The 14,231-nt window shown below is 45.6% G+C and overlaps 1 pseudogene; it reads left to right on the top strand.

The window, feature by feature from the left end:
• Window positions 1-253: 253 nt before the first annotated feature.
• Window positions 254-2,897, top strand: LOC100971138 (F-actin-capping protein subunit alpha-2-like; annotated as a pseudogene).
• The last annotated feature ends 11,334 nt before the right edge of the window (window positions 2,898-14,231 follow it).

Genomic DNA, 14,231 nt, shown 5'->3' with positions numbered 1-14,231 from the left:
TTGCAGGGGAGAGGAACCTGGCCTCTCCTGTTCCTGGGTGGTAACCTGGGATTCAATCTGTGAGGCGGGAAGTCTGCTAGCAGGACTCTTGCTTCGCTAAGAATCCCTGTTCCCTTTTTTTTGTTGTTCCTTTTCACCCAATAAATCCTACCCTTCTCACCCTTCAAAGTGTCTGTGAGCCTGTCATGACTGTGAGAAAAGAACCCAGTTTTTTCCACAACACTAATGAGAGACCACTAGATGTGTAGACATAAATGACTGCAGCCATTATTCTGGAGGTCATGAGATATGCCAATTCCAGCCAGATACGGTGACTCATACCTGTAATCCCAGGACTTTGGGAGGCTAAGGCAGGAGGATCTCTTGACCCCAGGAGTTTGAGACTAGCCTGGGCAATATACTGAGACCTTGTCTCTATTTATTTAAAAAAAAATTATTTTACACAAAGATATGGGTTGGGCGCAGTGGCTCATGCCTGTAATCCCAACACTTTGGGAGGCTGAGACGAGAGGATCACTTGAGGTCAGGAGTTCCAGACCAGCCTGGCCAACATGGTGAAACCCCATCTCTACTAAAAATATAAAAATTAGCCAGGCATGGTAGCGCACACCTGTAATCCCAGCTACTCGGGAGGCTGAGGTGGGAGAATGGCTTGAACCCGGGAGGCAGAGGTTGCAGTGAGCCGAGATAGTACCACTGCAGTCCAGCCTGGGCAGCAGAGCAGAACAAAAAAAAAAAAAAAGAGAATAAAAGAAAAAAAAGCTATGCAAATTTCCCAGTTATTCCTGCAGATAACATCATTATGACAGAACCTAAGATTGGCCTTTTGAGATGTCTTGTTGCATTTCTGACAACCGATGACTCCACGAGGACCGGCCAGCTGCTCCTGTGGCCCCACCCAGAAGCAACTCACTACACGAAGACCATTTTCCACACCCCTATGATTGCACCCCGAGCCAATCAGCAGCAAGCACCCATTGCCCAGCCACCCGCCCTTCCCCCAAACTGTCCTCGAAAAACCTCAGCCTCCAATTTTTAAGGAGGCTGATTTAAGTAATAATAAAACTCCGGGGGTGGTGCGCGGCGCCGAGCACCGCACGGAAAGGGGTAAGTCACGTGGCCACTGCCCCCGCCCCCGCCACAGTTTGTTGCTAGAAGGAAGATGGCGGGTCTGGAGGAGGAGCTGTCTGATGAAGAGAAGGGAAAAAGCAGCCCGTGCGTCTGCACAGTATAACTTGGAGCAGTTTACTCCTGTAAAAATGGAAGGTTATGAAGATCAGGTATTGATGACAAAACATGGCGACTTGGGAAATGGAAAGTTTTAGGATCCAAAGAACAGAATCTGTTTTAAATTTGATCACGTAAGAAAGGAGGCAACTGATCCAAGACCCTGTGAAGTAGAAAATGCAATTGAATCATGGAGAACTTAAGTAGAAACTACTCTGCGAGCTTATGTAAAAGAACATTACCCGAATGGAGTCTGCACTGCGTATAGCAAAAAAAATAGATGGACAGCAAACCACTATTGCATGCATAGAAAGCCATCAGTTCCAAGCAAAAAAACTTTTGGAATGGTCGTTGGAGGTCAGAATGAAGGTTTATAATCACTCCTTCAACCACTCAAGTGGTTGGCATCTTGAAAATTCAGGTTCATTATTATGAAGACAGTAATGTTCAGCTAGTGAGTCATAAAGATATACAAGATTCCCTAACAGTGTCTAATCAAGTGCAAACAGCAAAAGAATTTACAAAGATTGTAAAAGCTGCAGAAAATGAATACCAGACTGCCATTAGTGAGAATTATCAGACAATGTCGGACACTACTTTCAAAGCCTTACATCGACAATTGCTACTTACACGCACTAAGATTGATTGGAACAAGATCCTTAGCTACGAGATTGGCAAAGAGATGCAGAATGCATAAGATGGACATTGCATGACCGCATCATTTTAGTGTCTTTGCGTTAAAAAACTATTGCAAAAGTATTCTGAACTGTCAAGCTGCCCAGTCAGATGGGTTGTTGCCATTTTAAATCACTGTAATTAGTTTGATTAGAGCACAAAGCTTAGCTAATCCACCATTATTTTTCATTTTGTTCTAAGAGGATTGAAAATCAGTTTAGTTTAAATGTCTTACTTTCTGTTAGTCCTTTCTTTCGTACAATGAAGAGATGATTCTCTAGTTTATGGTTAAAAGTTTTTGAAGTGTTTCAAAAATATTTTACTTACTGTAACCCTAAAATTGTTATCTTTTGGTTTATGAAATGGTTAATTTTTGATATTTCCCCAGTTGGTGGTTGATGGATTTAGCCATATATGCTGCTAAAGAAATTGTCTACCTTTTCTTCCTCACCTGTTCCATTTATGTAAGGTTGAGATTAGAGGGAAAACATTTTCTATATCAATTGTGTTTTTAAACCTTTCAAGAAGGTTATTTAGCTTAGTATTTAACTTAATTTTTTTTAAACAAGGCAAGGTCTAATGCTGTTTTGAGATTCTGAAATTAAATGAAAATACTTATTTCAGAAATGCATTTAATGCTTTTTTTCTTGTGACAGTTACGCAAATCAGCTTGAATTCCATATGTCCCTGAGTTATTTTTATCATAAAGCCACAAATGTATTATAACAAGGCAAATTGTAATATATATAATCCTGAACTCAAAAAGAAAAAAGAAAAAAAACTCCGATCTTCTGCGTAGCCGGCCCTACGTCTATAAAATTCTTTCTCTATTGCAATTCCCCTGCCTTGATAAATCTACTCTATCTAGGCAGCAGGCAAGAAGAACCCATGGGGAGGTGACAAAAGGGTGGCTCAGAAGGTCCTGTCTTATCTACAACTGCTGCTTCTCAGATGCTTTTGGCTTGAAATAATCAATATGCCAGGTCAGGGTATTTTGGGGTGTTATGTCCTTAACTCCTTTGGTCCAAAGAGTTGATTTTACTAATAATTCTCCTTGTGTGTATTTGAAAATTGCCTTCAAAACAAAACCCATGCCTTAACCACTGTGTGGTCCCAACTTAGCAGGTTACTGTAGGTTTCTGAGATGGGTGGGGGAAGGGAAAGGAGGGGGAGGGTTGAACTTGGGTTAGCCAAATTCCTCAAACGTTTGTAGCTGTAGAACCCCTTTTGTTTTATTTGAAGCATTTTTAAGAGACTAGTAATCGAAGACCTTTCTTTGGGAAGCTGATGTCTCACTCCCTGGGAGGATGCTCAGCCTTGCCTGGCTTGGTGCCCTCAGAGAGCTGCCTTCTGTGGCTCTTGCGCTGGGGTCGGTAACAGCAGGAAGCCTGTTGACAGGTAACAGCAAGAGAACAGGGGCGGGGGTGCTGGGTCTGGGGAGAGGGCTCTTAGCGACCTGCTTATAGCTCCAGGAACCTTCCAAGCAAGCACAGAGGAGACCTCTCTGAGTAGTGGCCTGGGAGGAGCAGGCAGGCCCCTGGGCAAGGGAATGGGTGGTTACAGCACTTCCAGGTCACTGCAGAAGACAGAAGGGGAACACGGCAAGTCAGGCTGGGACTTGAAATTTCCTGAGTTCATTATGCTAATTTATCTTTGTACACTTTCCCACACAGCAGCTCACTCCATCTCCACAACGCTTCAGGAAGTGGGCAACGTGGATGCTGCGCCTCCCAGTTTTCAGCACTGAGGGGAGAGTGTCTGTGACTTGTCAAGGTCACACAATCAAAGGTCACAGAAGGGAGGGCACCATGGGAGCCCAGGATGTCCATGCTCTTTCTACTCTGTCACTCAGCATCGGCGGGTTTGGAATCTTTAATTTTGGGGGATCCATTTGGTCTAGAAAGTGTGGGTGCGGCCTGAGGTCGCCTGGGAGAGGCAGACAAAGCCGGCTGAGTGCCCCTGGGAGGCGGGTGCCTCATGCAAGCTGTGCAATGCCTCAGACAGCAGCGGGGGTGCCTCATGCAGGCTGTGCAATGCCCCAACAGTAGAGGGGGTGCCTCATGCAGGCTGTGCAATGCCCCAACAGTAGAGGGGGTGCCTCATGCGGGCTGTGCAATGCCCCAGCAGTAGAGGGGGTGCCTCATGCAGGCTGTGCAATGCCCCAACAGTAGAGGGGGTGCGTCATGCAGGCTGTGCAATGCCCCAGCAGTAGAGGGGGTGCCTCATGCAGGCTGCACAATGCCTCAGACAGGAGAGGGGGGTGCCTCATGCAGGCTGTGCAGTGCCCCAACAGGAGAGGGGGTGCCTCATGCAGGGTCTGGTTTAGGAGGCAAGAGGCTGGATTCATGAACTGTGAGCGAGGGAATTGAATGTGGAGGAGGGGGCCTGAGTCCGGGAGGGGCAGAGAGCAGATCCAGGAAAGGGTTCCTGTGCCTTGGAGTCCTGATGGGCCAGATGCGTCCCCGGTCTGAGCCCAGCCTGCAGTGCAGGCCCAGCTGGGTGGAGGCACCGCCCCGTGAAGACACCACCCTGGGGCTCCAGGCTGATTCAGACCTTGGACGCCCCCTTCCCGGGTCCTCACCTCCCACATTCCATCAGCTGCTGCTCCCTCTGGTATTGTTTACTTCTCTCTGGGTTTATTTACTCAGTCCCCAACCCCCTCATTATTGCCTTGTGTTATCACCCAGAGTTTTACCGTGAGTAAAACCTACCTGTTTTGTTTCTTTGTTTCACAACTTTCTTAAAAGTAAAAATAAAAATAAATAAGAAGTCATTTGGATGTTTACAAAAAAACAAAACAAAACAGAAACAAGGTGGGCTCCTATCACCTTGGCTTGGAAAGGGGTGGGCACCAGTTACACTCCCGAGAGGCAGGAGCAGAGCTGTGACTCCAGCTTGATTAGTTTACCATGGTAAAGTGTGCATAATGTAAAATTCATCATTTTAATCATTTTAATTTATTACTTATTTATTTTTAGAGACAGGGTCTCTCTCGCCCAGGCTGGAGTGCAGTTGCATGATCATAGCTCACTGTAGCTTCAAACTCCTGGGCTCAAGCAATCCTCCCACTTCAGCCTCCTGAGTAGCTGGGACTACAGGAGGGGACCACTGTGGCAGGCCAGGTCTCACTAACGCAGGCTTCCAGCGCAGCTGTTTCAGTACTGACTGAGTGGTTAGGTTAAATATTAAAAGCGGAAGAAAAGCCAGTACCCTTATACAAATGATACAGGAGTTATTAAGAAATAATTTTTAGGCAGATAGTAAGTGCAAAGGTTCTTGGTGGAAATTTTCTTGTAATAAGAAACAACCCCTGAACCATCTCTTTTCTAACAGAAAAGGTGGCTCGAAAGGCTGGGCCAGCAAGCTTTAATATGCAAATGCCAGCCATTAGAAACTGGGCTCACTCAATATGGCGATTCCCACCATCTTCTCCTTGTAACCAGGAGTACCAAGTGTCATGGCCACCTCCAGATAACACCATGTGTTCGGAACATCATGGCGACCCGCATTTGCATATTAGAGGACTAAGGTGGGAGGGCCAGGTTTTTTGAGGGCTGTGTAAATGACTCACCTGGTCAAACCAATCCCCTGGGTCTTATGGAAACCAGACACCACCTCCTCCAGCATCCCAACATAAGCAGCCACTTTTCTGCCACACATGGGGTTTTCTTTTTGTTGGAATCCCCCCTCCCTCTGTCTCTGTATGGGGGAGTTTTCCTCTTCCTTCCTTCTTTCTTGCCTGTTAAACTTTTCGCGCCTTAAAGTCACTCCACGTGTGTCCATGTCGTTAATCCTATCAGTGTGAGACAGAAGACGCTGGTTGGTGTTCCTCCAGTCATCGGAACCGTATCACAAAGGCTGGAATGTAACAAAAGCCCACCAAGAGTTTTGCCTAGGCCTTTCCTGGGCCTTAAAGCATGACAAAATAATGAAGGAATTCTTAACAGGACCCATTTAGAATTAAACAAGTTTTATTGGGGTTCTGAAGAAACTCCCCAGGCCTCCACAAACATGGTTATTGGAGGTCTGAAGGAACTCCCCAAACCTCCATGATTTAGCAGGAGACAAGATAAGGGTAATCACCCCAGCACAGCACCCAGACCCATTTAGATTAACTTACTGAGGCTCCTGAAGAAGGTCTTCCAGACTCAGACCTTAGTTATAGATTAAAGGAAGTTAATCACTTATGTCTTTAGATGAATGCACAGTTCCACACGGACATAGAGCTTAGAAGGTACATAAGCTCTGAAAAACTCTGTAATTTTGAGTTGGTCTGGTGATAATTTCCAGGCCTTCTTTCTGTAACAGGTTACAGAAATAAAAACTCTCTTCCTCCCCAGTTCATCTGCATCTCATTACTGGGCCTCGAGAAATAGCAGACTGACCCTCGGTTTGGTCCAGGAACACCGCCATGCCCAGCTAATTTTATTTTTTAAAATGTTTGGTAGAGGCTGAGTCTCACTATGTTGCCCAGGCTGGTCTCCAACTCCTGGCCTCAAGGCATCCTCCTGCTTTGTACTCCCAAAACACTGGATTATAGGCATGAGCCATCATACCCAGTCATGCCATTCAACCATTTTAAGTGTATAACTCAGTAGCACTTAGTACATTCACAATTTTGTGCAAACTTACCCACTATCTAGTTCCAGCATATTCCATCATTCCAACATTCCAAATGGAAATCTTTCTACCTATGAAGCCGTCATTCCCCACTCCCCTTTTCCCCTACCCGCTGCAACCACCAATCTATCTTCTGTCTCTACAGATTTGCCTAGTCTGGGTATTTCATATAAATGGCATCATACGGCTGGGTGCGGTGGCTCGCGCCTGTAATCCCAGCACTTTGACAGGCCGAGGCAGGCGGATCAGGAGGTCAGGAGATCGAAACCATCCTGGCCAAAATGGTGAAACCCCGTCTCTACTAAACATGCAGAAATTAGCCAGGCATGGTGGTGGTACCTGTAGTCCCAGCTACTACAGAGGCTGAGGCAGGAAAATCACTTGAACCCAGGGTGTGGGGGTTCCGGTGGGCTGAGATGGTGCCACTGCACTCCTACCTGGGTGACAGTGTGAGACTCCATCTCAAAAACAAACTAAAAAATAAATAAATGGCATTATACAATATAAGGCCTTTTGTATCTGTCTTCTTTCACTTAGCAGAATGTTTCTTAGGTTGGTGCATGTTGTAGCATGTAGTACTTCATTCCTTTTTATGACTGAATAATATTTCATTGCATGGATATGCCACTTTTATCCATTTATCGGTTGATGACATCTAGTTGTTTCTACCTTTTGGCTATTGTGAAGAATGTTGCTGTGAACATTCGTGTATACATTTTTGTTCGAACACTTGTTTTCAGTTCTTAGGAGTTGAATACCTAGGAGTGGAATTGCTGGATTACACCGCTAATTCTATGATTAACTTACTCAGGAACATTGGTTTGATTTTAGTTGCATAACTCAGATTCTAATTTTATGTCACCATGCCTCAGTTTCCCTATAGGAGAGGGTGCAGAGGTGTCAGGTCAGACTGGTACCAGAGCCTGCCAGGCAAGGGCCACCTGCAAGGGTAGAGAGACTGTGTCTCCCATTGTGCTAGTTCTCCCCTTCTTGTTCCCTGGCTGCTAGGAATGTGCATGATAATGACCAGCATGGATTCAGTGCTTACCAAGTTCCAGATGCCATTCCCAATGGGAAGTGTGAATGAAATGGCACTTGTCCTTTTACCTGAAATCCTTCCTCATGGCACTCTCATCCATTTTATTTCATTTTTATTTATTTATTTATTTAGAGACAGGGTCTTGCCCTGTCGCCTAGGCTGGAGCACAGTGGCACGATCACGGCTCACTGCAGCCTCAACTTCCTGGGCTCAAGCAATCCTCCAGCTTCAGCCTTCTGAGTACCTGGGACTACAGGCATGCACCATCACACTCGGCTAATTTTTAAATTTTTTATAGATACGGGATCTCGTTATGTTCCTCAGGCTGGTCATGACCTCCTGGGCTCAGGCGATCTTCTTGTCTTGGCCTCCCAAAATGCTGGGATTACTGGTATGAGCCACTGTGCCCAGCCCTTCATCTATTTGAATATTATTTCAGTCATTTCATCAAATGTCCAGGTGTGTATGGAATGGCGAGGTTATGTAACAAGGTTTGGCTTCCTGTGTCCCAGACCCCCTTAGTCACTCTTGTGGGAATGCTCTTGTGTCTGGGACTCCAGGACTTATGGGAGGGGCAATATGATATAGTGACTATGCTACCTCCTGGCTGTGTGACCTGGGCCAAATTCCTTAACTGCCTATACCTGAGTTCTCCATCTATAAAACAAGAGCACTTTTTAAAATAGGGTTGTCGTGAGGATAGAAGTTAGTACACGTAACAGAGAGGTCCATGTTCTAACCCCAAAACCTGTGAATGTCACCTTATTTGGGAAAAGAGTCTTTGCAGATGTAATTAAGTCAGGGATCTTGAGATAAGGAGATCATCTTGGATTATCCAAGTGGGCCCTAAATCCAATGACAATGACAGGGGCAGAAGAGGAGGAGACATGCAGGGAGGAGGAGGTTGGAGTGAGGCAGCCACACACCAAAGAACACCTGGGGCCACCAGGAGCTAGAAGGGGCAAGGAAGGAGTCTCCTCTTGAGCCTTTGGAGGGAGCTTGGCCCAGCCAAATACGTTTTCAGGTTCCGGTTTCCAGAACTGTGAGAAAATAAGTTCTTGTTGTTTTAAGCCACCCAGTGTTTGGCAATTTATTACAGCATCCACAGGAAACTAATACAATGCTTAAAGCAGGACTCTTCTTAAGGAAGTGAGAGTGAGCTGCTATTATGTTAGGGTTAGCTATGATTTTGCTCCCTGAGCGGTGTCAACCACAGCCCAGAGAGTGCTGGGCCACAGGAACCTCTGGGCCATATGCTGGGACTACAGGTGGCTCCGGGCTCTCTGCAGCTTTTTAAATGGTCACTCAGGCTCCCACGCCTAGTGGATACTTCCTCTCCTGAGGATTGACTCAGAATTTCAGAAGACCTCTGGACCCAGGCCAGTTCCCACAGCATCATGGAATATCTGGCTACAGGGAGTCCTCCTGGGAGCTCTAGCAGGGGCCTGGGGCTGGGGCTGGGGCTGCGGCTGCAGCTCTAGCAACCTTCAGGGACAGTGGGGCTGTCCATACTACACTGCCCAGTGCCAGAAGGTCTGTTCTGACCCAGTGTGCCCTGTCCCCTTAGATGCAGTGCCAGAGCCATCTGATCCAGGGCCGTCACCCTTGTCTAGAGCCAGCTTATCTGATGCCAGGTCAGAAGGCCTCGGCAGGAAATGCTGCCTCCCACTTTGTTCTTTTTTTTTTTTTTTTTTTTTTTTTGAGCTGGAGTTTCGCTCTTGTTGCCCAAGCTGGAGTGCAATGGCGCGATCTCGGCTCACTGCAACCTCCGCCTCCCAGGTTCAAGCAATTCTCCTGCCTCAGCCCCCCGAGTAACTGGAATTACAGGCATGCACCACCACGCCCAGCTAATTTTGTATTTTTAGTAGAGATGGGTTTTCTCCATGTTGATCAGACTGGTCTCAAACTCCCGACCTCAGGTGATCCACCCACCTCGGCCTCCAAAAGTGCTAGGATTACAGGTGTGAGCCACCGCGCCTGGCCCCACTTTGTTCTTGAGGAAGGATCAGGCTGAAATTCTAGGAATTTCCAAATGGACCGGGTTGGCTGGAGGGAAGCGGAAGTTAAAGGAATGTGAGGCTCAGGACTTGGGGTCTAGCTGGGAAGATGGTGAATCCCTCTTCAGTCCAGTGAGTGAGAAGCCCCTTCTGGCTTCCAGCACTTCGACAGGAGCTGCACAGGATGCCAAAGGTCCGTTTATTCCTGTTCTCTGCAGGGTCTGCCCTCTCAGGATTTCAAAGCATTTATAGTGTCTCAATCATTGTGTTTGCTCAGTGGATGGATCACTGCTTTTAAGACATCAAGTAAAAATGTAAAGAGCCTAACAATGGTTAGTGAGTCATTTTATAACTAGAATTATTACCCACTGGCTTATTCTCGCTTCCAAAATTTGGGTTTTTGTAAATTGAGTTTTCTGAAGTCGTTATGTATTTAAAGGGAAAAAAAGGAGAAAAATAAATTCTGCAGTCATACGTTCCAAAGAAGTAGCTACTATATATTATTCGGGACTTTCTATGTGCCAGAAACTATTTTATTGATTGATTGATGGAGACAAGGTCTTCGTCTGTCGCCCAGGCTGGAATGCAGTGGTATGACCATGGCTCAGTGCAGCCTCAATCTCCCAGGCTCAAGCAATCCTCCCACCTCAGCCTCCTGAGTAGCTGGGACTACAGGCTCATGCCACCACTCCCGGCTCCTTTTTAAATTTTTTATAGAGATAGAGTCTTGCTATGTTACCAGGACTGGTCTTGAACTCCTGGGCTCAAGCAATCCTCCCACCTCAGCCTCTCAAAGTGTTGGGATTACAGGCATGAGCCATCATGCCCAACTCAGGCACTATTTTAAATCATTAAATATATTATCTCTTTTAATCTTTATAGTTACTCTGTGTGATAAGCATGATCATGCATCACTTAACAACAGGGATATGCTCTTTGAAATGCATCATTAGGTGATTTCTTTGTTGTGAGAACATCATAGAGTGTCCTACACAAACGTAGATGGCATGGCCTACTACACACCTAGGCTATATGGTGTAACCTATTGCTCCTAGGCTACAAACCTGTATAGCATGTTACTATACTGAATACTGCAGGCAATTGTAACACAATGGTAAGTTTTGTGTATCTAAACATGTCTAAACATAGAAAAGGTACAGTAAAAATACTGTAAAAAAGATTAAAAATGGGCCCGGCATGATGGCTCCTGACTGTAATCCTAGTGCTTTGGGAGGCCAAGGCAGAAGGAATGCTCGAGGCCAGGAGTTCAAGATTAGCCTGGGCAACATAGTGAGACCCCGTCCCTAAAATTTTTTTAAAAAATTAGCCAGGCCTGATGGCATGTACCTGTAGTCCTAGCTTCTTGGGAGGCTGAGGAAGGAGGATCACTTGAGACTAGGAGTTTGAGATCAGCCTGGGCAACACAGCAAGACCCCATCTCAAAAAAGAAAAGAAAAAAATGGTATGGTATATATATGGTACACATATGGTACATGTATATACGGCACTTACCATGAATGGAGTTTGCAGGACTAGAAGTTGCTCTGAGTGAGTTCATCAGTAAACAGTGAGTGAATATGAAGGCCTAGGACATTACTATACATGTTTGTATGACTACAGCACAGTGGGTTTGTTTACATCAGCATCACCCCAAACATACAAGTAATATGTTGTGCTATCACCCTCAACATGTGAATAATGTCAGCAGCTATAATGTCACTAGGTGATAGGAATTTTAAGTTCCATTATAATTTTTTTTTTTTTGAGACGGAATTTTGCTCTTGTTGCCCAGGCTGGAGTGCAATGGTGCATTCTTGGCTCACTGCAACCCAGGTTCAAGCGATTCTCGTGTCTCAGCCTCCTGAGTAGCTGGGATTACAGGCATGCACCACCATGCCCAGCTAATTTTGTATTTTTAGTTGTGGGGGTTCAGTCAGGTTGGTGGGGAAAATTATAAGCCACAAACCTTGGAAGGCCTGAAGGTTTTCGCAAAAGTCTCAGGATAAGGTTATGGCTGAAGGCAACCTAATTCTTACCTTGAGTAAATAGCTTAAAGTGGGTACAAAGGAAGGTAGAGTAGTTTATCTAACTAGCTTGTTTATTCATGTGGTCTTAAGACCAACCTTTGATCATTCACCGGTGCGTGGTAGCTCCCTCCAGGGTGGGGGCGACCAGGTTAATTACCCACAGGTGTGTTTACTCACGACCTTTTTCAATTAATCCTTACTGAATGCAAGTCTCGCTGATAAGTCGAGGCCACGGCTGCTGACTCTGTACAGAACCTTCCTTGGTGTCTGTAAGTGGCACGGACACTCAGCCGGATTGGCAAAGCAGAATATCTGTATGTCAGTGTACATTATTCATCCATTGTTGGGTCAGGGTCTGCAGGACAGACCCCTGCATTTAGTAGAGATGGGGTTTTTCCGTATTGGTCAGGCTGGTCTCGAACTCCCGACCTCAGGTGATCCACCCGCCTCGACCTCCCAAAGTGCTGGGATTACAGGAGGGACCCACCGCACCTGGCCCCATTATAATCTTATGGGACCACTGTCATATATGCAATCCATTGTTTACTGAAATGCTGTTTGTGACACATGATGTACTATTATTATTATTATTATTGTTGTTGTTGAAACAGGGTCTCACTTTGTCACCCAGCCTGGAATGCAGTTGCACAAACATGGCTCACTGCCGCCTTGACCTCCTGGGCTCAAGTGATCCTGTTGCCTCAGCCCTCCCACAAGTAGCTTGGACTACAGGTGTGCACCACCATGCCCAGCTAATTTTGTTTTTTGTATTTTTTTGTAGAGACAGGGCTTTGTCATTTTGCCCAGGCTGGTCTCAAGCTCCCGAGTTCAAGTGATCCACCCACCTCAGTCTCTCAAATTTTGGGATTACAGGTGTGAGCCACTGCACCTAGCCTGACTGTACTGTTATTTTACCCCCTTCTTAGGGATGGATCCAGGTTTTATGAAGCTTATAAAATAGAGACGGCCAGGCATGGTGGCTTATGCCTGTAATCTCAGCACTTTGAGAGGCCAAGGCTGTAGGATCACTTGAGCCTAGGAGTTCTAGACCAGCCTGGGCAACACAGTGAGACCCCCGTCTCTACAAAAAATAAAAAATTAGCCAGGCGTGGTGGTGCATGCCTGTACTCCTAGCTAAATTTGGGAGGCTGAGATGGGAGGATCACTTGAGCCTAGGAGTTCGATCATAGTGTGAGCTATGATCACGCCACTGCACTCCAGCCTGGGTGACAGAATGAGACTCTCTTAAAAAAAAAAATTCAGAGGACTTTCTTTAAAAGATTAAATTGCAGTGATACAGTTATAATACAAAATTAGGTAGAGAGCCTTAGCAAGTAAGTAGTCCCAAAGCTTAAGCTTCATTAGCTTCATGGCCTGATTTGAGGATGGAGAAAATTAGTTTAGAAGAAGCTAAGTTTTTTTGTCCAAGGTCACACAGCTCAGAATCAGTGGAGAGGGAATTGAAAGCCAGGTCTGCCCAACTTTTCATCAGCAAATTACCCTTCTCTGAAAACCGGAATAACACACATATAGCATTCACTATGTGCCACACACATAGGAAGCACTTTACATATTTTAAGTAGTTAATTTTCACAACACGCTATTATGTAGGTATTATTTTCATCCTCCACTTTTATATATGAGGACATCGAGGCACGGAGTGGTTAAGTATTAATAACTTGCCCAAGCTCTCACAGCTAATTGATGGGAACCATAAGAAACAATGAGAACTGGTTTGCTGAGGCATCCAGTTTGAGTGTGTAGTAAACAGAAACTAGAAGATGCACCCTGAGCCTCACAAAAGGCAACTTGAGCCTGAACCTCTGCTTTATGGCTTCTTTAAGATCTTACTTTCTAATCCCAACCAAATCCTTGGCTCTCAGCCTTCCTCTGTGAGAGCTTTGTCAGGTAATTTGGTTCATATAATTAGGATTTAAAGGAGAATGAGAGGTCGGGTGCAGTGGCTCATGCCTGTAATCCTAATACTTTTGGAGACCAAGGTGGCAGGATCACTTGAGACCAGGAGTTCGAGACCAGCCTAGACAACATAGGGAGACCCTGTCTCTACAGACAAAAAAAAAAAAAAAAAAAAAAATTAGCTGAGCATGGTGGTGTGCACTTGTAGTCCCAGCTACTCAGGAGGCTGAGGTGGGGAGATTGCATAAGCCTGGTAGGTCCAGGCTGCAGTGAGCTGTGATGGTGCCACTGCACTCTCACCTGGGTGGCAGAGCAAGACTCTTGTCTCAAATAAATAAATCAATACATAAAAATAAAAGAGAATGGACCAGGTGTGCTGGCTCATGCCTGTAATCCCAGCCCTTTGGGAGGCCGAGACAGGCAGATCACCTGAGTTCAGGAGTTCGAGACCAGCCTGACCAAAATGGAGAAACCCTGTCTCTACTAAAAATACAAAATTAGCCGGGTGTGGTGGTGCATGCCTGTAATCCCAACTACTCAGGAGGCTGAGGCAGGAGAATCTCTTGAATCCAGGAGGCGGAGGTTGCAGTGAGCTGAGATGGAGCCATTGCATTCCAGCCTGGGTGACAACAGCGAAACTCCGTCTCAAAAATAAAATAAAATAAAATAAAATAAAATAAAATAAAATAAAATAAAAGAGAATGAATTGTACCCTAAAAAGATAGGGTG

This window comes from Pan paniscus, chromosome 16 (assembly GCF_029289425.2).
Source record: "Pan paniscus chromosome 16, NHGRI_mPanPan1-v2.0_pri, whole genome shotgun sequence".
Taxonomy (NCBI): domain Eukaryota; kingdom Metazoa; phylum Chordata; class Mammalia; order Primates; family Hominidae; genus Pan; species Pan paniscus.
Note: the sequence above shows the minus strand (reverse complement) of the source record. Positions and strands in the feature narration are given on the sequence as shown.